Source organism: Choloepus didactylus, chromosome 9, assembly GCF_015220235.1.
Source record: "Choloepus didactylus isolate mChoDid1 chromosome 9, mChoDid1.pri, whole genome shotgun sequence".
NCBI lineage: Eukaryota > Metazoa > Chordata > Mammalia > Pilosa > Megalonychidae > Choloepus > Choloepus didactylus.
The window spans coordinates 8457823-8482548 of record NC_051315.1 but is presented as its reverse complement, the minus strand read 5'-3'; the positions used below and the strand labels follow the sequence as shown (position 1 = coordinate 8482548).

General features: G+C 39.1%; 1 long non-coding RNA gene across 1 annotated transcript in view; it reads left to right on the top strand.

Annotated features, from left to right (window-relative positions):
• LOC119544679 overlaps nucleotides 1-23843 on the top strand; it is a 98919-nt gene extending 75076 nt beyond the window's left edge. Inside the window, exon 3 of the long non-coding RNA XR_005218898.1 lies at nucleotides 23787-23843. This is a non-coding gene — a long non-coding RNA (uncharacterized LOC119544679). The remainder of the gene's footprint in view (nucleotides 1-23786) is intronic.
• The last annotated feature ends 883 nt before the right edge of the window (nucleotides 23844-24726 follow it).

The following is a 24726-nucleotide window of genomic DNA, read 5'->3' as shown; positions in this document are numbered from 1 at the left end:
TGGCATCTTTATTCAAGCAACTTTCCACCTGCTGCTGGCTGCATCTGTTGCAGAGGGTTCTATCAAGGATAGTGGAGTCTTTCTTGGATTAAGAATCAGATCTTTTTCCAGCACCTTATAAATTGAGGGGCTTTTGGAGATGGAATATCTCTTTATTAGGAAAAAAATTCCCAATTCCAAACATTGCCCAAAAAAAATCACGCAAGAGAAACTGTAGGATTATATCACTTTTCTGTAATCCTAATAATACAAGTTAATGAAACAGGACCTCAAAGGTATCTGTGAAGAAAGAAATTGGACTCAGATGGACCCAGCTTTGGGTGCATCTTTTAAAATCTCTAAACGTAATTGCATTTATTTGTAGGAAAATTGTGCCATTAGTCTAAATAATTTAATTCTGAATAATTGCCTGAAGATCATTTCCATCCACTAAAATTTTCTCTCTAGTGTTTTGGTTTTCTCATTTTTAAAATTAACAATCTCATCATAATTGAAAAATGGAAAATGCTAGGTGGATTATTAGACTTTTATTAAGCCCTAGTACGGTGGAGAAAATGAAAGGTCACAGATCTGGCCACAATCTGGGAGTGCCATATGATTCAACTTATTGCCATATTATTTGAAAATCCTGTGGAATAAAAATGGGAACTAGATAGGGCCCTTGGGTTGATCAGGGAGAAGGCTGGGGTCAGGTGGACCAGGACCCATTCCTACCCCATGCAGGGGTAGATGACAGAGCCAGTGGGCGCTGGAGTCAACACTCAAAAGAGCATCCACATCCAAGAGTGTTTACATGTGTGAGCTCAGACATTAGACTGCCTGTGCCCACACCTTGCTCCCCTACCTCACCACTGGAGACTTGAACCAAGTTCCTCAACTTCCTTGTACATCTGATTCTTCCTGTGCCAAATAAGGATGACACTTAGAAAAATATATCTAAAACCCTTACAGTAACTACTGCAAAATGGAGAGCTCTCAATGAATATTGTTTCTTATTACTATCACTATTGTCATCACCATCTTGATCATAGTTGACTGGATAGGCACCCAACATCCCCACTTCCCACATTTAAGGAAAACTGAAAAAGAAGAGTAGAAATTGTGCCAAGATCATCTACTTCCTTCTTGAAAGTAGACCTTGGTTTAGTCCCAGCATCCCAGTGACTGTCCCTGGGAAACCCCTGGATCCTGGGAAACCAGTATGGTTGGTTATCCATGAGGGACAGATGATGAACTAACCAGATTCTCACTGTCCCATGCAGTCATGAGCAGAAGAAGTGGAGAAAGACAGCCTCCTCCCATAGAGAGAAAACTTGCTCTTTCCTACATAGAGAGAGAAAAGGGTTCGCTGTTTTTGAAGGCAGTTTCTTCAGGCTTGAGCAGGGAGCTCCTTGACACCAATGAGTAGGGAAACCTCAAGACTCAGATATGCTGCTCCTTCTCCTTTGATCTGGAATCAGGAGGGATTGGAGAGGAAATCCAGATAATTTTTCTTTTTAAGGAAGGTTCTTTTGGACACCAGTCTTGACTACAGAAGTTAGGTGGCGACCACGCCATCCAAACCCAACTTGGGGGTTTCTTCAACTCATTGCTTTATGTATTTGACAACTGAATTATTAGTTCTGGAAATGACAGCATGGGCACATTACTCTATAGTTGCTTCTAATATAATTATATAAAACAGCTATGAATGGAATAATGTGAAGCAAGATATTTGACAGCTCTGGCACTGCTTCCATATATACAAAAGTATGGATTGGTATTTTCCCTTTCCTTATAAGGTATCCAGTAACTACTCTTGGTAAGTAAAATAGTTTAGTACCTCCAAATGAGTGGGGACTAAATTATATTCATGCACATAAGCCTCATAACCTAGACCAGTAGCAAACATGTAGAAGTCTCTCAACAAAAATGTGGAACAAATTATTTTAATTTAATAATTAACTAATAATTGATTATTTAAATTAATTTAATGACTAATAAGTAAAATAATCTGTACTTTCAATTCTTAAATTTTATGCATTCTTTTCTAAGTTTCCAATAACATCCTCATCTTATTCTTACCTTCTTTAGATAGATAATGCCCATCTCCTATTCTTTCCTGTAACATGAGCTCAAACCTCTCTGATTATTTTTATTTTTTATATTTTTTGGTGTGCACTTTAAGTGGAGTGTCTTTGGAATGGTATTTAAAGAAACATTTTTGTTGTTTCCGACATGATGTACAAAATGTCAGCCACAATTGCAGGTTCTGAAGGTATAGCTATGCTTTCTTTGTGTGGTCTTATCAGAAATTGCCTTTCTAACATTAGCTTTCTATTTTTCTTGCCAGCTCCCTGTTCCTACAATTGGAGGGGTGTTATATTCTGATCCATTAAGAGGAAAGAGTAACTGGGATTTGTTCTGAGAATGGTTTCTGCCACTAGGCAGAATCTGGAATAGAAAACCTTTTCTTTTGCAGCAATACCCAGTGATAACAGCAGTGGAGAACCATTGTCTGTATTAGCATTCTGTGGCCACTGTCACATGGGACTCCCTGAGTATCTCTTTTCTTATCCTGTACTTGGAATGTACCCAGTATAATGATGAAAAAATAGTGGAATTCATTTGAACAGAATGGATTTTAAAGGTAAAATATGGCTCCCACCACTGGGAAAGCTTTGTGGGAATTCATTCTGGGCGCATTTGTAAATCTGATGCATATTTGTCAAAAACATGAGTAGTGATGTATCATCACCAGCTTCTCATCAAAAAGTAAACCAACTAACTTTGCAGCTCTCCTTCCTATGCTAAATTTTCACCCCAGGAGTTTTACTTATGTACACACTAACATATAAATATTTAAAATTACATTTCAGAAGCACTTTGTTTCCCTCAGCTTTGACGACTTGAACAATTGGATACGTTAGAAAGGGAATATTTTCTTTCATTTAAAAAAGAAAGATCTGTGATCGAGGTGAGGACTTTTTGATGGTTTTGATTTTTCTTTTAGAATATTGGTTCCTGAATTAGGCTGAAGAAAGTGAGAACTGGAGGTTAATTGCAGCTGTCAATGTTCTCAATTCATAAAATGCCATAAAATCAAATAAACAAACAAATAGAAAATATGTGAATCATTTTGTCAAAAAAAGAATAATCAATACTGACAACAATAAAGTAAGGATTAGATAGAAGTACTGACTGAGAAGTATGACTGGAAGATTTGGGAATGAGAAAAACTGATTTGTTGCTCCTCCATATGCAAGTTTTATCACTATGTTAGTTAGAACATTTTGGTTTCAAGTAACAGACACTCAAACAATTGAAATACAGGGACTTCATTGGTTCAGATAACACTAAAGGATATTGAGGAAGCTCACAGGAATCAAGAAACAGACAGTTACCAGGATCTGAAGTACTGGAAGAGGAATTCAACACGGCTATGGTTTCCTCTGTTTACAATCTTCCTTCACCTCACTTATCTATGGTTGCCGTCATTTTGCAGAGGAAGTCTATGCCTCTGAGAGAAAAACATGGTTGCCAACACATTCCACCTAAGCAATTCCAGTGGAATGAAATCTTCTGCTCAACATCCATCTATGAAACCCAATGGAGAACTCTGATTGGCTCTGTTTGTTCTTGTATCTGATTCTAGATATAAATTATTGGGGGATTACGTTTGAAGTTCTGAAAAATGGGTGAAGAATTCTGCTTTCAGAAACTGGGGTTCTAGTTCAGATGAATTTTTCAGCTGAAGGAACTAGAAAAAGTAGATTTAATTTAAAACACAAAAGGAACAGGTGAGAGCAAGGTAATGAGAACTTGAAGAGAGTCACAGCAGCAGCTATGGAGAGGGCCCCTTTGCAGTCGTTGTGGCTTTAGGTAGAGGGTTCCAGCTATTGCCACCCCATTGCCCAGTAGGAAAGGAGCAGGGAAGTAATTCACCAAACTGTCTCCCTGCCTTCCTTCTATATCCTGCCAGTGCATCCCTTTGGCCAAATCCAACTGAACCTCTGACAGATGAAGTCCAAAGAGTCAACCTTTTGAGCCCCAGATCCATAAAGTGGACATGGGAAGGTTATTGGAGGATATTTAGCAATAAGGTAAAAAGCATCAACAACAACAACAAAGCTTAAAACATAGAGAATAAAAATAAATAACATTTCTTGATGAGAAAAGGCACAATTCACCAGGCCAGGAAAACAGCTTTAATCTTACATGCCTCCAAATAGAATATATGTATAAACATATAGCCTTAAATTAAACGTAGCAAAAATGATAAAACTTCTATTTTAAATCAACGAATCCATACTCTTAATGAAAGATTTGAACGAATCTCTCAGTAACCGATAGAACAAGCAGATGAAATAAAGATTTGAAAGACACAATTAACAAATTTTGTTGATTGATTTCTTCTCAAATTATGAATATATACTCATTTGTCCAAACTCACAATTCATACAAAAGAGTTTTGGAAACACTACACAAAACCAATGCTATCAACAAGCTTACTAAAAAGGTCAAGATTTTTTGCAATTATTTTGTTCTTAGAATGTATCTGACTGCGAGTGTATAGTCAGAAGAGTCTGATCAGTTTCTAGTTGATCAGTTTCAATTTATAGTTAGGTTTATTTGCTTCTCGTTTAAAAAAAATATCTAAGAGTTTGCTTTAGCAACTCTTTAGCTTTAACTTTAGCTTTTGAAAATGTAAAGCATATACTTGATTCTAAAGTCAAGACTACATACAAAGTTATACTCAGAAAATTCAGGATTCCATTCCTATCCTCCCAACCATTTTCTCACCCACAAATAACTGCTTCCTGTCTTCTTCTTATATCTCTTTTTGCACATATACATATTTACAACCCACAATATATGTATATTCTCAGCACCCCTTCTTTCTACACAAAAGATAGAATACTCTTTTGCATCTTAATTTTTTCACTTAACAATATATCCAGTTAATCACACCAAACAACTAATAGAAGTCTATCTTATATTTTAATAACTGAAAAGTACTACTTTGTGTTAATGAGCTGCAGTTTGTCAAACCAGGTTGTTTCTAATATGCATATTTCACTGGCTTTCTTAACACTCTGTTCACTATGGTGTACTCTGTCAGGAAAATGAAGCATCATTTCTTTGTGATACAACTAGACAAATCTAATGAAACATAGAACCGTCCCCACAGAGTGTGAGAGAGCATTCATTGGACACCTAGATGCTTTGTTCCTGATGATGATGATGTGGTGTTTCTAAAGAAGCCAGGAATGGCTTAAGGCAAATGAATAGCAAATGTGCTTTCCTGCAGAGCTCCCTGCTCCTTTCTGAAGTCATGCCCAGGGTCGTGAGAGAGAGTGCAGCAAAACAGTTCGTATGAGACATAGCAAGACTGGAGAAACATGCTAGAAGCTACACCCATGTACACCCCATGCCAGGATGGAGCCAAGACATCTCCATCAGAAACCCATTAGCTGCCAGAAGCTTCATCAAAAGGGCAGCCTCCTGGAAATCAGAAAGAGACTTACAGTAGCAGCTGGCAATTTGGAAAGTTGCCATTTAATGGAAGCAGTAGGTAGAGGTCAAAAGAGACTGATGGAGCCTTTTCAAAGTATATTATAGGCAATGGAAACTGTAATTCCGTGTAACGGGTTTTCGTCATCAGGCTGCACTGGCCGCTCATGTAGGGCATGTTGCCAGAGCATTCTGGCTGCAGCAGATGGAGAGCTTCCCAGCAACGATTCCTGAAGGCTCTAGGAGAGCCATGATTATCCAGCTCTGGCATCTACAGTACAGGATTAGAACTTCAGGCCAAAGAAACCTTGTAAGAATAACAGAGAGCCTCCATTGTCGCTGATCTAGAGCATTCAGCAGGAAGAGAAATGCAACAGAGAGCTCTAGAATACCCCTGTTGGCTTGGCTATGGTGGAAATGACAAAAGCACACAAGATCTGGGGTTAAAGGTTAGGACTGGCAGAGTGGGCAACAAGGAGGAGGAGAATGAAATGCCAAGTGGCTGGACTGAGATTCCTTCCAGAACCTGGGCAGAGCGCCATATATCACAGGACAAGGTGTATCCCTGGTTGCAAGAATTAGTGGGACTCAAGGGCAAGAGAAAGAATGAATGACAGGTCAGTAATAAGGCAACTGAGCAGCCCAGGCCAGACCTAATTGGGATATCTGGATGCGGAGGCCACTGATGTCCACTGTCAGGACCTGGATGGGAGAGTGTGTTAACAGGACTTACACAAGCAAGTACAGAGGAGAGCTAAGAGCAGATCAAAGCTCCAGAACATCGTTCCCTTGACTTTTCTTTCTGCAGGTTTTTGGAATGAACTTGCCTCTTGGGTGCACATCTCCATTGCGGAGTTAGTGCTGAATAGAGCATATTTTCCTGTCTCTCCTTGCCTTTCCTCTTCATTCTTAGCCCATTAACAGCAGAAGTAAAGTCTAAATACTTCCTTTAGGCAGGGACTCAGGAATTATGACTTTGTACCATCACCTCCTCCTGTTTTTAATAAGGCCATTGGCTGGGACTAGGAGAGCCAATAGTGTACACCCCCATGGATTTCTTTCAACTTAAACTTTATATTTCTTAAAAAAGCTTAATTGTGATCTTTTGAAGTGTCCAATTAAAGATTTAAAGGAATAATGAATATCCCAAGGTGACTGTGTGCCCCAGGTTTCCTTGCAGATGAGGGAAATAGACTTTTCTTGTCAACCATGGGGAATTATTTTAAAGCCGGCTCCTCTTTTATTTCCTCCTCCTCTTCATCCACTCGCTTATTTCCCTCCTCCATCAGCCACTCTCTGCCTTTTGCCCTCCAGCTCTGAAGTCTGCCCTGATCAGCAACTGACCCCTTGCTTCCCTCTTTTTTGTTCTCTATGAGACCACAGACTCTTGCTGTGGGTGCAAATGAAAAGCAGCATTCCATAGCATTTCCGTCAGCAAAGAAGGTACATGTTTTGGGTTAGAATTCCTTGAGAGACAGCAGACCTCCCAAAGAGAGCCTCCAACAGAGATGCTTGAAGCCACCATCCTTTTTGAAGTGGTTCCCCTCAAGCGTCGACTTTGCAACGCTAAATTCATCACTGAAGGATCCCAAAGCATACGTCTGTGGGAAACCTTCCAACCCAACCCTCTCTCTGCAGTGTGGCCTCACCATGCCAAGATGACTCGGGGCCACCTCTTCTGCCCCACATCATCCCAGGCTGGGCCCGACCGGAGGAAGTGCCCAGGGTGTACCCATCATCAACTCTGTTCCTTACTTTCAGTGATATAGCAAGTCCCTTGAGATTGGGGCCTTATCATTGATGCATACATTTATTCATTCATTCACACACTCAATCACCACTACTCTAGTGCCCAGTAGAGGTGCCCAATACTGTGTCAGGTGCTAGGGAAACAGTTGTTACCCAAAACAGGCATGGTTCTTTCCCATATGGCAAGACTTCTGGGGGAAAACATACATGAATCAAAGAACACATGAATAAATGTCCAAATGTAAAACTGAGAAGCACTCTCAGCAATGGCATGTCACTTTGAGAGTACAATTTGATGCACTGAGGGAGGTCAAGACTTCTCTGTGAAATAGCAACCCATCCAAGCTCTGTACGTAAAGCAGGAATTAATTTGCTAAAGAGAGAAGGGAGGATACCATTCAAGGGAGAGAGAGCAGTAAGCGTGAAGACCTGTGGTGGGGCAGTTCAGACACACCAGATCTATCTCAACATTGCTGCCAAGGACCAAAAATGACTTCTGCATGGCAGAGCCTTTGCATTTCAGACCTTCACTCACTAAAGGCCAGGAATTCCAAGACCCAAAGCCCACCCTGCTTCTTATGACAAGCAAATGCTCCCCCCCATTTGAAACTTCTCCATGGCAGCTTAACACCTCTAGTTAAGAACCACTACATAGAGTGGCACTTGTGGCTGAAGGTGATGGATAGGGTGGTGGGGAGGCGTTGGTATAAAATGAACTTGGAAAGAATGATAATACCTAGGTCTTTCAGTATGTTGGGGCTAGAGGTAGGCCAATTGTGCAGAAATTAATTTCTAGAGTCTATTCTCCTAAACCAATAGGCTGAATGACTATTCATCTCCTGCCCGAGTGACCTGATCAATGAGGATTTTATTGAGTATTAGTCTTGCCCTGATTTTGCATCTGTCTTTTTCTCTGCTGTTACTCCTCCTCTGGATCTGGATCTGCTCCTGGAGCAGCTGTTTTGTGACTGTAAATAAGTGCTTCCAAGAGAGCAGGAACAGATTCAAGAGCAGATGCAAAAGGAGGAGCAAAGGAAAAATAAAAAACTAGGAGAATAATCTTCAAAATTCTGCAAATGCCTTTTTGGTGAACTGATTTTCCTGCTGATTAACCTAGAGCTGCCTTGTACACCATGTTAAAGCATTGTCTTTATGATGAAATCAAAGGGCAGCCCTTGAAGGTGGTTGATCTAGCAGGTTAGTGGCAGCAAAGAGAATGGACTGGAAAAAGGAACATTGGACTCAGGAAGACTAGTAAGGAAGTTATTCTAATAGTCCTTAGGACAAACAATTTTATCTTAGACTAAGTTGTTGGAAATGAGAGAAGTGGATGACTTCAGTTGATATTAAGTGGAAAATAATGAACAAGGCTTGAGGGTGCATTAGATATGAGCATGACAGAGATGGATATGCCAAGCTTGGTTGCCATAGATGCATGGAGGTCACTGTAAATCCTTGGAAGTTTGTGACCCTTCCTGCTGTTGCCTGGCCTTGGTGCCAACATTTCCTCCTCTTGGTACTTGCGTACTCATGAAATCTAGATTTTAAAATTTTCAAATCTTAAAATTTTTAAGATTAAAAAATGAGAACAGGAAGAAAGTAGCAGTTTTGAACCTCTATCATATGTGAAATACTAGGTTGAGAGCCTTCAGATACTCTTATTCAAATTTTCTATCAATATTTCAGGTAAATTCCATAGTCTCCACTTTACAAGGAACAAAACCTGAAGATGAGAAACCTTACCTTAGCCAAGTACAGAAAGACACTCATTATGAAGTTGATGCGGTGATGTGCTGGCACTGGCTTCAACAGGTCCTCCAAAACCTGTCATGTGCTGCTTTTCACAAATCCACATTGAGTGACATCACAATGGTAACTCAGAATTGACTGTGACAGAAGTATTTATACCATGGAAATCAGCAAATTTTACAAATCAGCGTTGTTTTGTTTTGTTTCTATTTTCAGAAAGCAGGTTGTTAAACATTTACAAGCACACCACTGACTGATATTGAAGCCAATCCTCTGCTTTCTGCAATCTATCATCTTGGAAGCTAGGGGAATTATGAGACATTAGACTTTGTCTCTAACTTCTTCTAGACTTGGAATCTATCCTGATGAAGCACATCCTTTAGCTTCTTCACTACTTAGGCATTGGGTCATCTTATTTCTGACACTATATTCAAGTTTGAGTTAACTGTTGCCTCTTATACAACAACTGTGCAAGTGCACGCCACACCCCAACCCTACATGGAATTAATCACACTCGTTACCCTCCAAGGAGCATTTGTAAATGTTACCAAACACTGTAACTGACTCAGGACCAGCTTTCCACACAGACAGTGAGGTTGGTGAAGACTCTCGCACACGGCCATTGGAACATGACCCACTGAAACCAAGCAGATGGCGAGAAAGTGTAACAAATGCCCTTAGAGAAAACTGATCTGAATATCAACAGCTGACATCGATTGAACATTTACTATCTGGCAGACATTATTCCAAGGACTTTACATCAGTTACCATATTTAATCCTCACAATCTCTCCATGAGTGAAACGGTGTAACTGTTTGTACAGATCCAGGTTTTTTATAGCCCCCCGCCAAATTTATACAGTGGGTAATAAGTGGAACCGGTATTTGTGCTGTTGGCTTTTGGAAATTCCTGGACCCTCATTAATATTGATTGATGCAAATTAATATTGATTGATGCAGACAGAAAGCCAGAGATGCAGCACAGTTTCCTTTAACTTCTCTTCTGCTTTGCAGCAGTTTGTGGAGTGTATTTTCCCAAAAGATGATTTTCATAAAGTAATTCCCAGTCTCCATTTGTCACTCTAATCTGACCAATTTTAAGATGAAATTTGACAGAATCAGAGATGAAATAGGGGATAAACAAAGTATAAATAAATATGCTACCTGTTGTTTGTAATAAAAGAGGAAAATAAACAGAAAGTTAAAACAGAGAAAGAGAGACTATACACTGCTTCTCAGATACTCTTTATGTTATATTGCCTTGTACTATCTGGCATTCCACTTCAAAATAGAACTCTACAAAGGCTAAAACGCAGTGCATTAGCCATGCCAAATATTGTGACCAGCACTCAGTAGCTCTTACTCAGACCCCCAAGGATGGTGATAACTGCCCATTGGGGTATTGCTAAAGACATAAGGGTGTTCCATGCAGATCTGAACTACTGATCTGCTGAGGCCTCATGAGATATAAAAGGAAAAGAATCCTCTTTTAGATGCTCTCCTGGTCTACCTCCAAGGAAAATATCCTCAATATTTTGAGAAAGCGTCTCCTTTACGTCTTCCTTGTGTTTCTTCTTTCCAGCCACTATCAGAGGCACTGAGGCTTCAGAGTGGGGATGGAAACAGTCCCAGCCCTATCACCAGCTTCTTGGGACCTTAGATAAGTCTTTTCCTTGCTCTGTTTTCCCGTCTTTAATGGGCTACCATGGGGAGGGCATTAATAATATAATCTCGAAGTTTCCCTTCAAATCTAAGATTGTGTGATGCAAAGTATCTACAAGGCCATCCACCCAGAAGTCTTTGGCTATTGTCCACGAGCATTTTCATTGCCTGACCTATAAAAGTCCATATCTCCAAGATTGTCTTCACCATGACAACCATTGATTTCAATGTGGTTGATGGGCAAATGTCCTAAAGTTAAGTGTATTTAGAACACTCTAGAAATCAGGAGATTGGCCAAAAAAGACAGACATCAACCACTTACGTCTGTTCTCCAAGAGCCCAGGTCCCTATCACAATATTTTACAAACCTCTTTAGATATCTTTTAGAAAAATATTGTGCCAGTTTGAATGTATTGTGTCCCCCAAATGCCATTGTCTTTGTAGTTTTGTGGGGCAGACGTTTTTGGTGCTGGTTGGATTTGCTTGGAATGTGCCCCACCCAGCTGTGGGAGATGATTCTGATGAGATGTTCCCATGGAGGTGTGGCCCCGCCCATTCAGTGTGGGCCTTGATTGGTGAAGCTATATAAATGAGCTGACTCAGAGAGAGGAAAGTGAGTGCAGCTGGGAGTGGCGTTTTGCAGAGGAGTAAGCTTGCTAGAGAGGAACGTCCTGGGAGAAAGCCGTTTTGAGGCCGGAGCTTTGGAGCAGACACCAGCTGCCTTCCTAGCTAGCAGAGGTTTTCCGGACGCCACTGGCCATCCTCCGGTGAAGGTACCCGATTGCTGAGGTGTTGCCTTGGATGCTTTGTGGCCTTAAGACTGTAACTGTGTAGTGATATAAACCCCCATTTTATAAAAGCCTATCCATCTCTGGTGTTTTGCATTCTGCAGCATTAGCAAACTAAAACAAATATCTAATCTCTTCTTTCTTCTAGGCTTCCTCTTATTTTTCCCAAACCAAGTATAATAACTCTGGCATCCAAAGCAACCTCAAGTCTAGTCATATCTTTGAAAATAACAAAACTTTTCTTGCTTAATTAGAACAGCCTGAAATAAATGTTAATAATAAAATACAGAAGAACCAACATTTTTAGGCAGCAGAGAACCAACTAAATAGCTACACACTGTTTCTTCTTGAACGTGGGCTGATTAAATACTGTGCTACAATGCTGAAGACCATGGAAACACATCTCCCTTTTTTGCCTCTAACCATTTTCTCTCATCTTAGTTATGAATGTGCTATTTTGTTAAATTAGCAAAATATGATATGCTTGCAAGTCATTAAAAACAATTTCTCAGACTTTGTTTTCCAAGTTGAGTTGGAAGATATCCAAGTGGTTAGAAAAAAAGAAAAAACAAAACAAAACAAAGAAACAAACAAAAACCCTAACATGCTGGCAAATAGAGACGATTATGCCCACATAATTATGGGTCTTCCTTAACTTTGCAGTTACACTGGTTTTACTTTCTTTCAAGTGTTTCCAGATTTTGCTCTGGGTACTGAGGAAAGACACCATGACCCACGTGTTCAGCAGAATCCAGGGAAGCATTTGTTACTGAAGGTACCTCTCTTCCTCTCCCCATAGTGGTCCACTCCCTTCTTTTACCCCTTCACATATGCCTTCCATCATTTTTTTTTCTCCCCATCTCCTTCCCTCTCTCAACTTCTCTCACTCCTACTCTAAGTACTTCTCTCACCTTCTACTGACCTCTTTCTACTATCTTAGGTTCTTTTTTTTTACTTACTGCTTCTTTATTCTGCCATTCTTCATCTATTTTCTTATAGGCAACTTATGGTTAACAAGACTATCCCATGCAGCATGACATTCTTTACACATGAAGTCATTCAAAAGGGCCTTCCTTGGATGCCACTTGTTAGAAAATGATATTGTCTTAGTTTGCCAAGGCATGCAATGATAAATACCACATAACAGGTTGGCTTAAAAGAAATTGCCTCTCAGTGTTGGCAACTGGATGTCAAAATCAAGGTGTCAGCAAGGCCGTGCTTTCTCCCCAAAGTCCGTAGCATTCTGGCACTGGCTTGACACGATCCTTGGGGTTCCTTGACTTCCATCTCTGCCTCCTGTCACCTGGCCATCTCTCTCCTTGTGTCTGCTATCCTGGGTCCTGATGACCTCCAGGTTCATCCTGTTTCTCTTTTTCTGACTTGTTTTGAACTTCCTCTCTTTATAAGTCTTCCCATAATAAGAGTTAGGACTCTCTCTGATTCCATTTCATTGTACCTTAACTAATAATAACATCTTCAACATATTCACATCAGCAGGAACATAGATTAAGATTAACAACACGTCTTTGGGGTACATGCTTCAATCTATGACAGATGTCTATCACTTTCAAGTAAAGAAGCATTGCATGTGTTCTGTGTGGTAGAGCTCATGTCTGGGTGCTGAAATTATGATAATACATATCCCCTTTATTTAAAACTCTGGGGAGGGGGAAGATGTATAGTTGTTATGTCTGATGTTTTAGTTTCCCAGCTGCTAAAACAAATACCATACAAGGAGTCGGCTTGAACAATGGAAAATTATTGGGTCATGGTTTTGTGGTTAGGAGAAATCCAAAATCAAGGCTTCAGCCAAGAGATGCTTCCTTTTTGAAAATGGTGGTGTTCTGCGACTGGCTGCTGGCAATCTTTGGTCCTTGGCTTTTTTGTCACATGCTGATGTCCTATCCTTTCTCTTAAGGGTTCCCCCGACTTCTGGCTTCTTGCTTCTCCCCATGGCTTTCCCTTTCTGTGTTTGATTTCCTTTGCTTATGAGGACTTCAGCCATACTGGATGAAGGCCCACCCTCATGCAGTCTGGGTACACCTGAACTCACAACATCTTCAAAGGTCCTATTTACAAATTGGTTCACACATAGTACCAGGCGATGAGACCTGGGAGTGCTTTCTGTAGGGGTCATGATTCAATCCCCAACAACTGAGGCATCAAAGAGTGTGATGGATAATGATGAAATGGTTTTATTTTTCCAATGATTTCCATTAATTGTGCTCCCCTTACCCATTTGCTGCTGAAGAATCACTGCGTATCACTTCTGCCCATCAGACTCGAGTGAAGATGTATTGCTTTATATTTTCTAGGCACCAGGTTGGGAACTAAATTTTTCAGTATCTGCAGATTCATTCACTATAACAGTGGCTGTTGTACCACAGTGGAAGCATTTCTAATTCCAACTCCTTTGAACTAAAGAGGAAAAAAAATTATATGCAAATGTAAAACATTTTCTGGCATTTAACTACTGCCAGTTGAAAGAGATATCACTTGAATGCCCACATATGTAAAAGTGGATTATCAGATATGCAAAACAGAATACACTGAATTCTGTTTTTTTTGTTTTTTTTTTTTTTCCCATTTTCTGTTTTTGCATTGCTTGCTCTGCCTGGATTATCTTTTTTTTCTCATAAATTCTCTAGATTAGGGAAAAAGGAAAATAACCAAGAGTGTAGGCTATATTTCAACCTAGGTCAGCTCCATGTTTTACAAACATGAATTTTTCCATCAAACAACCATTTGACAGATGCCTGCCTGTGTGTCAGTCATTTGCCTACTGGGTTTTTGGCAAATAGGCTTGGGAAAATTTCATACCTGACCCACCCATTATCATACATGAAACATACACCTGTTATGTACTTACTGCAGTTATTCCACCCTGACCATAGACATATTTCATGCATTGCTTCAAAACAGAATCCCTTGAATATTTGGACCCTATTCAATATATACGCATCTGACTTTCCATGGGAAGAGTGCTGGCATATGTTCATTTTTTCTCTTTAAACCAGAGATTAGATGCACATTGAGCTGCTAGTAGGATCCATACCAATAGGTTAAGATATGTAGATGAACAGGACACAATTCCTACCAAAGCAGCCTGACATGTGTTAATAGAATGACAAACAGCATAGTGTGGGAGCCAGAGAAAGACCACTAAATGAGCTGAATGATGGGGGGTGATGTTTACCCTGATTATGAGAGGGAAGAAGGGGTTAGCCAAGTCAAAAGGAAAGAGAAATGGATTTCACAGAAGTAAAAGCAAGTGTGAAAACAGGAGGAAGAGAAGGGAGGAGTTTGACATCAATAGATTATGCTACTGACACTGAAACTCAGTCTCCTTTCCTCTGAGGTGATTATGGAAAGAAATAGGAATTATATGTTTCCTTCATTGGGCAGGAGATTGGCAGCCTATAATGCATCATTCTCCAGTGGCTGACAAAGATCAGATAAAAAGAAAAGCAACTATTCAGAAGAATCTTCTGTGAAAGCAACCACCAAACTCACATCCCCCCAGATAAGAGAGCTTCTCTATGTATCCTCAAGTTCCAATGAGAGCTGTTACCAAGGGCATTGAAAAGGGCAAAACTTGTACTTTTTGATGAGATCCACTGGGTATAGCCTTATCATATTTGAACTTTGTTGTGTAGGTTTTTTTTTTTTTTGGAAAATGATGGTCCCAAAGACCATCATAAGCAGATAACTTGAACAGAATTTGCATCCTTCAAGTCCGTAATTTGAAAGCTAGTATATTGCCCTTTGCATCTGACAAGATCTCCTTCCTCCTGTCGTCACCAATTAGTTTCCCGAAGGAAATCCCTCTTAGCAGTGGATAGCAGCATGCAGTGCCTGCCATCATTCAAATGTTACTTTTATAGGAACAAGATCAGTAATCACAGTGGTAAGTGTAGTGCCAGGCAGCTGGTTTAGGGGTATGAAGGAAGAGGTGAGAGACGGAGGATCAGAAACTCTTGTTTTCTTTTCTCCTTCTCTGTGGCTGACTTGGCAGGTAGGTGTTGGGGGGAGATGCTGAGTCCCCATCACCTCTGGGTCTCTCTTGGATAGTCACATATTATAAAGCATGCTCTTCATGCCACTCCATCACTGTACTCGTTAAATATGCTAATGGAATTTTAAATATGTGAAGTATCTTATACAGTTCTCCTGTTATTGAAGGACATGAGGCATGAAGGATTCCAATCTTTCAAATCTAGCACTGATATTTTAAAGCAAGCATGAGCAAAAGCTTACTGGAAAGTAAACAATAAAGGCTGAACCCCACTTAAGGGGAGAAATGGTGTTTGTGTTGCTATGGCTATTCCAATGGGATCCTCATCTCAGAAATCATGGGTAGCTCAACAAAAAATGGCCCCAAATTTGAGTTTGCTTTGCCTCAGGAGAGTGGGTGTGGTGGTATGTCTGGGAAACAAAGACAAAATTAAAAAATAAAAAAAATGAAAAAAAACAATTTGGTAATATGCAACAGAAACATTCAAATGATTTTGAGGTTTTCATTCAGTAAGTCCACTTTCAGAAATCCATCCTAAAGAATCAATCATATATGGAAATAAAAATTTAAACACAAAAGTTGTTCATCTTGACATTATTTTAAAGAGGAAAATTGGAAATGGCCTTGATATCCAATAATATTTTTAAAATATTCCACATTCTTTTAGTAGACTGGTGTTCATCCATTTACAATAATGGTTATACATTTTTTGATGACCTGGGAAAATTCTTTACATGTAATTTTGCTAGAAAAGAGATCGACATTATCGCATGTGTACTACTCAACCTTTGTAAATATGTGTGTGTGAATGCATATGTGTATGTGGAGATAAAATGAAAAGGAATGCATCGACGTAACATTAATGACAGTATTCCATAACTGCTTAAAATGTTTGTACTTTTTTTCCTCTTTTATCTTTTGTTTCATAATTTGTAAATCATCCACTGAAAGTATTTTATATTGTTAGAGTTTTAAAAGATCAATGTTTCACAATGCATACCCCCAACTATGCACTGCTCCTTCCTAAGAGAGAATTTTACTTCCCTGCCTCATGGACAGCAGGCTTGAGCAGACGACTTCCGTTGGCTCTGTGGATGGAATGAGAGCAGAAGTGGCATGTGCCATCTTGGAGAAGACCCTCTAGGAGCCCCTCTTGCTTCCATCATTCCTTAATTGATGCACACATGAGACAGAAATGTCCTAAACATGAGTTTCTCCTTAAGCCTGGACCTCAGAATGAAGACACATGGAGCAGAGCTCCAGGGGACCCACAGAAGTAGACACAGAGCAAAAATAAGAATCCTGCCTCTTTTGCAATAAGCCAATAGGACTTGGGGATGGTTTGTTACTGTAGCATAACAGAGAAACTGACTAATATCATCAATTTTATTGAATTTTGCATTTTAGAGACTAAATAACTCATTGGCTGTTCATCTTAGGAAAGCAATTCACTGTTCCTCTTATAGACCAAAATAGAGACAGGTTAGAGGGCTCCTGTATCCTTTAGTCATATCCCCAACACTCGGCAGTGTTTCTTATTTCTGGCCTAACAATTGTTCAAAGTACCTCTTGGACTTTCCCTGCCTTAAACCTGAAATGAACTGTTTTTCTAAAGAGCCCTGGTTCCTTTGGATGGAGAAGAGTATTTAGAAAGCAAGATGAGAGCTTAGGGTGTGCTCATTGATAGTGGGGTGTCAGTGCTTTTAGGTCTCGTCAGAGATAGAACAGGCAGAAAGATGGATAGTTATAAATATTTTCATCTCTATGCCTTAATCTCCATCTATCTAAAACCTTGATTTCACACTAGTATCTCCAATCCAATCCAACTTTACACAGTTCAGTTTAATCTTCCCCCTTTCCATATTTGTAAACCTTTTAACAGTGAGAAATCTGGTTCCCATTGCATTCATTATATTTACCTTTTTGCTCAAAGATGGTTTCAGAACAGATAACTCATATCACTGAAAAGAAAACTACTCACTAGATTCCACTATCCCCTCATGGCTATTTTTGTTTTAAAACTGAGATTATATAGTTAAAACAGTGTGTTCAAAAGCTACTTGGTTTCCACCTCTTTTCTTTCAGGGTCATTAGTGACATTTGTTTAAAATGCAGTTACATAATTTGCTTTTGTTGGAATTTCATTTTATTTTTCCTGAGCAATTCTTATTTCTTTTATTTTATATTTTAGAATATGTAAAATATTAACATCATTCCTTAAGTCAGAGCTACACAAAAGTATATAATCAAAGAAATGTCCTTTCCCCACACTCAAGGATTCTACTCCATTCATTAACCCTTTATAGACAGTTAAACTCATCAGTGGATGTTTTATCTTTTCAGTGTTGTTTGTTTGTTTGTTTCTGTGAAAATAAATTGAACATATGTATATTTTCTTCCCCATTTTTGTCTTACTCAAATTAGCATACTCTTTAATTCTTTTTTATATAGCAATGTATCCTATGAATCACTTCATAACAGATGGACGTACCATAGCATATTCATCCAAACTTTTTATGTAACGCTATATGATGTTTCCAGTATTGTGTAATTAAAGACAATGTTGCAATGCATATCCTTACACAAATGTATATTTGTATTGCCAGGGATGTGTCTTCATCATAACTTCCCAGAAATGAGAATACTGGAACAAAAGGCAAATTTGTTTTTAATTTTGTTATAATGATTATACCAATTTGCATTCCAACCATAGGACTTGAATAAGAGTTATCTCCTTACCCAAAGCCACACCACTAAACCCATTCTGAGCATTAAATTGACTCTCTGTTTAAAATAGTTCAGTTGAAAGTCTCCAGAATGCCTATTATATGATGTAGATAAAGGGATATTCTGCATCAGCTCAGTCCACAGACTTGATAAGAAATTTTTGTATTAAATAGAGTACTTGGTAGGTGTCACAATTCATTTCATTGTTCTCTTATCTGTGTGTCTCCATTAGTAGATCTTAAGCTCATGAAGAGAAGAAAAACAGGGACTATTTGAATTTCACCCAGTGTCTAGAGTAAGACTCTGCATTCAATTCTCAAAAAAAATGTTTATTGAAATAAAAATTATTTCAAGGAGACTGATAATAAAAGATATACTGAAGTGAAATGAAAAGAAGTTACAAATGAAGCTTTGCCCCCCCTTTCATTAGTATAATTATACTCTTTCTAGAAAGTACTATGCCTTTCTTTGTTGTTTTATTCGGAAAAGCAAATCAAAGCTGAAATCTAAATAAAGGGTCACTTAATGAAGGGCACTATAAACCCTCCTGAGAAATTTTCACCAAGAGATTTGATAAGAGATTTGGAGTGGAAAATGGCTCTTTGATGAGTCTGAAATACAGTACGTCTCTTTTACTGAGCGCTCCACTTTCTGCTGACATTTCTTACATGAGCTCCTATCACAGGAGAGTTTCCAGGGAATTTTAACTGACAGCTCCAAGCTGATTAGAGGCCTCAGGACAGGGCATCTCCGGAATGAGGTCAATGTCAGGGTTCTTTTGCCCTCGGCAGCCAGAGGAGGAGGGAAAGAACAAAATAAAAAAATTCCTCCCAACATTGTTTATTAGAAGAAAAATATAAAAGTCAGAAACATGGGGAAGGAAAAAGGAAAGGGTCTCACATTGTGCCTTTAAAAACCTTTCAGAAATGCCAATAGGAGAAGAAACTTTTCCCCTCTCTAAAAATGGGGATAAAAGCCTAAATATCCAAATTAAAATGTACTTCAGTTTGAAACTTCAGATATTCTGAAGCACCTAGGATACAGTTGGAGTTTTGAGTTTCTCTTCTTTACAGTAGATTCCATCTAATTGGAGTCTTAGGGAAGCTTCAATTTCCATCATATTTCTTCAGGTGAACCCAAGGAAAGAGCTCCTTGCAACCCGGTGAGGCAAGTGTCATGGGAAAGTCATTTTAATATTTTCTAGCTATATGAGAAAAGTTAAAGGAAGGTGCTTGCCATTTCTGATTTTTGTTTCTTGATGTTATTGCAGCCCCTTCTCTGCCTTTACTGAGAGAAAGTTTCTTGCCCAGTGTCAGGAAGCCCTAGGCAGTTTGAGACTGAGATTTTTTCTTTTTTTTCTTTTTCCTTGTTTTTATTTCCCTAAAATCAACATAGTTCTGTGGTACACATAAAGTTCTTGGGTTTTTATAAGTAAAGAAATATAAATCAGTGCAAAATAATGTCTTGACATGGACACCCATGATCTTTATTTAGAAGCTTTACGCTTCTGAGGAAAGAAAGAAGTGTGAATATCATCAAAAAATGCAGCTTAATGATAGAAAAGCTGATACATTCATGATTCCAGAGTAGGACCCAATACCACCTCTTCCAGATTGCCTTCCATAACTTCACCGGAAGAACTGAGTCCTTCATCCTCTTTTTGCCAGAGATAATTTTATAGTATAAATTTTAATAAAAATCTTAGAAATATAAAATAGCTCTACAACCTGTTTAGTGATTCAAACACGTTAATGTATAAGGATGTGCCTTAAAGACCAGGGTGGTGGCACACTGGGTGAGGAGATGACTTTTGCCAGAGTTCGCTCTTAATAGCTCAGATCATGTACTATGTGCTTATCTGTTTGTCACTCCCACTTTCCTATGAGAGCAAAGGGGCAAGAGGATTACAAGCTCTATGGATCTTCAGGATTGAGCTCTGTGCCTCATCCGTAGCAGGTATTCAAAACTGCCCACTGCATGAATGAGTGAATGGATGAGTGAATGAATGAATAAACATATGCCAACGGTCCTAGCAGGGCTGGAATTCTGGATATGCATAAACCTTGTGTGATACCACACTGCAACCTCCTTTCTTTCCATCCTGACACCTTCAGTTTCAATGAGATCATTTTATTCCTTAGGTTGAGCAGTTTATCTGTTGAAGCAGATGAGCATGTGAATGTGTATGAGTGTGAATGTGAGTGTGTGTGTGCTTGTGCGAATGTGTGGATGTGTGAGTGTATGCATGAGTGTGTGCGTATGAATATGATTGTATTTTGGGGTCTGAGTAGTTTCTGTTGAATATAATTTTGGCACTTTCTTTAGCACAGGTTTGAATAGCAATAGGGTCTGAGGGTACTGAAGTTTGAAAAGGGGAAGTGGGGATGTTGCCTCTAGCAGACAGCCCTGTCCTTTGGGCACAGAGAGACAGCTGGATTTCCTACTAGATAGTGAGCCCTGCTGGGGCAGCTGGGTTAGGGGCAGTGAAGGAGGGGGTCACACATTATTGTCCCTCAGTATTGATGGAGACGCTTTAAGAATATTATTTTAACAGCTTTATTGAAGTATAATTGAATACAATATATTTGTGCACATAAAGTGTAAACTTTGATATGTTTTGATAAATGCCTACATCTTTGAAACCCTCACTATAATCAGTACAGAGACCATATCCTTCATCCTGAAAGTTTTCCTTGTCCCTTAGCAATGGCTCACTCCTTTCTCTACCCCCATCCCCAGGGAAACGCTGATCTACCTTCTCTCCATATAGATTACTTTGCATTTTCTAGAATTTTACATAGATGGAATTGTACAGTATGCTCTCTCTCTCTTTCTCCCTTTCTGATTTGGATTCTTTCATTGGGGATTTTTTTTAATGTTAATTGTGTTAGTAGTGGTAATAATAATAATGATAATGATGAGCTTCTGAGCTAGATGCTTTACATACATTCTCATTCAATTAATTTCATCTAAAATGCTCAAACTGAATTATTAATAGTGTCTTTAAAAGACTACTTAGGGATTTGTTTCTGACAAGGACAATCACTACTTATTTATAGAGCCTAATTCTTTTACTCACATAAGAGAAACAATGCAGTATTCTTCTACCACCACCAAAAAGATGATTGCATTAAAATGATGATCAGTAATTTATGCACTTATTGAAACTTAATAAAAGGAAGAACATTTTTTCTTACTTTCAAATAATTCAGTTGCTTCTTACATTCAGAAATGGAAAAGATGCACTCCAGTCTTAAGAGTTTTGTATGAGGCATCAATTCTGAAAGTTTTTCCTTGTCAAACCTTTTTCCTAAGTGGCTTTATGCTTTAAAAACTTTCACGACCCTCTCTGAATCCACAAGCTGGTTTCATGTCCAACTTAAACAGTAGTATTAGGGGAAAGCAATGAGGTTTTTCCATATAATCTCTTAATTAAAAGGAAGACAAAATGATATTTTCAGCAGCAGAGGTTTTGGAAGGCAATATTTTTCATAAAAGGAAAAGCAATATACCCATTTTACAGAATCCTCATTTCAACAACAGAGGAATTATTTCAACAAATTTCGTGCTGTAAGTATTTTACTTTCTGAACTATGGTTAAAAACAGTTTCATCTGTATGTAAGTGGAGGTGACAATGATGACCATCAGCTGCACACGAAAGGAAAAAGCTTCTGACATTTCTAACCAGCTCTGCCTCGCTCCACAATATCTGCTTCCCACCGCCTTCCCTCAGCAGGGCTGGGTGCTAGGCACTGTGGGTGAATCAACCACTTTCAGGCACAGTTCCTCCCCTTGAGGAGATGAATTCTGATTGGGGAATAGAGTGTGCATTTGAGAGAGAGCAAGGGATGGATCTTGGTGTGCAGTAAGTTTCTGAAACCGCAGGAAGTTAAGTGTCCTAAGCATTCAGAGAGAGGCCACTGGAGGCAGAGAGGCTGCAAGAACCTCCGAGTGGAGGCTGGAGCTCCATCTTGAGGGCTAGTAGGGAGCAGGCGGGCAGCTCGGGAGGCAGGGGAGGGCTCCTGGCTAGGGAGTCGGGGCACCAGGAGAACAGAGGCAGAGTATGTCCAGGAAGTGATGGGCTCGGGAGACAGGCAGGCAAAGAAGCAGAAAATGCCAAAGTAGGGTGAGGTTGAGAGAACCCAGGCTGGGGCTGCATCAGCAAGCCTGGCTTTTGACCTGAGGCTCTATACAGATGTGCCAATCAGATTCTTCTGACAATTCTATAATTTTCTTACACTATCTTCCTCCCCTAAGGACCAGTGAAAGCTCCATGCTGATATCTGTGACTAGTTGGAAAACATCTATGGGAGTAGCAGAGACTGATTGCATCTGAACTGAACCTGGCCCACTCCACAAGGGGAAATATTTATTAAACTCTGGCAGTCATATAGAAACCACAGAAACATCGAGTCCTTTGATCTTGACCCTAGTGCTTTGAGGGGGTAGATGGAACAATTATTGCTGCCCACGCAACTGAGCCTAGGAAGGTGAGTGTTTTACACGAGGTCACGTAGGTCCAATGAATAATATTCAATCAGTATTCAATGATGATAGTGACCTTGGGGAAAGAATATGTTGCTACTTCTTTTTAAATCATAAACATTAGTTACACATAATGGCTATGCCCACTTCTTTTTCCAAATCCAGATGGCAAACTTTTACATTGAATTTATTACATATATCATTTTTTTTAAGTAATTAAATATACTCAGATGTTATTTCTTTCCTTTTCTGGTTTCCTTTATGGTGATCCCACATCTTTTATTCCTCTAGTAAGTCTCTCTCCCTCTCTCTCTCTCTCTCTCTCCCTCTCTCTCTCTCTCTCTCTCCCTCTCTCTTTTAACATAATATTATTGAGATTTATTCTCACACCATACAATCCTTCCAAAGTATACAATCAGTGGTTCACAGTATTACCACATATTTGTGTATTCATCATCATGATCATTTTTAGGCCATTTGCAGTACTCCAGAAAAAGAAATAAAAAGAAAAAAGAAGACCCCAAACATCCCATACCCCTTACCCCTCCCTCTTATTGACCACTAGTATTGCACTCTATGCAATTTTAAGACTTATAATAGAGGTAGGTTAACTAAGACAGTGTGGTATTGTAAGAGATAGAAGTATAGCTCAAAAGAACAGAACAAAACATCCAGAAGTAGATCCATACAAATATGGGCAACTTATTTTTTTTTTTTTTTTTTTTTTTTTTTTTGCTATATAGTTATACAATCATTTTCAAAGATCAAGACTACTGGATTACAGTTCAACTATTTCAAGTATTTCCTTCTGGTTATTCTTAAACCCTAGACACTAAAAAGAAATATCTATACAATGAGTCAGTAATCACAGTCATTTGTTAAATCCTAATTCCTCAGTTACACCTCCTCCCTCTCATTTATCTTTCAGTCTTCAGGGATATCTGGGCAATGACCATTTCAACAACTTCTTGCTGGGAAGGGGTGTTGACCTTCTGGGGTAGAGCCATGAAACTGGTTGATGTTCTTGGAGAGGCAAGTCTCTCTTAAAGCACCAAACATATCTAAATGGGCTTCTTGGTGTGAGAAGGTGACATATGTTTTCACTGCTGTGTCCCTAGGACTCAGGACACTGCCTGTCCCAGCTGATGTGAGCTTCATGACACTGGAGGAGGAGGAATAAGTGAATGAAAGTTAGAAATCCATTACCAAATGTCCCTTCCCATCCCAGCAACCCTGGAGTCCTGGTGAGTTTTTAATGATTCGGTGGTAGTGTTCTAATCCTCTCCACTTTCAGGCACAATCAAGAAATCAACCAACAGCACTGAACAAAAGTCCTCAATTGTGCCCTTTTCACTGGTTATTTCTTGGCAAATGCTGTTTAGAAACTCATTAGCAACATGTGTGCTCAATGAAATAAAAGTTTCACACTTCCTTTCCTTTGTATTATCCTGTGATATTTCTATTTCCTCTGGCTCATTTCTCGGTGAATAAATTTACTCCTGGACATAATTTTATCTCACTTCTATACCAATCGACTGAGGAAAAATAATTAAGAATTACTTGGGTCTAGCAGGAGGCTATGCATAACAGTTTTATCTGTGATTGACACATTGCTATTTTCGCATAAGAAGCTGGGCCATTTTCTCTAATTTTTTTTATTTTGTTTTATTTTACTTCATTTTTAATGTGAAGGTCTTGGTGTAAAAGCACCAAATATCCTTCTGAAGGAGTGAAATTTCTATTTGTTCTATAGAATTCTCAGAAAATATTGGGCCTTATCAAGGAAAGAGATTGTATTTTAAATTCTCTAATTTGAACACTAAAGAAATGCTATAGATTGATTTTAGGGAGAAATCTTCAGTTGTGATGAATATTTCTCTGGAAATCCATGCCCAACAGTCAATTATTTTGAGCATGAACAGAAAGAACAGATTTTTTGTTTTTGTTTTTAGTTCATTTGTTTTACCTCCACACAAAGTCCTAGATTATTTTCAAGACACTAACCGCTTTTATGTAGCTTCTGTTGCTTTCTCAATTTTGTTGTTGACACGGGGCTTC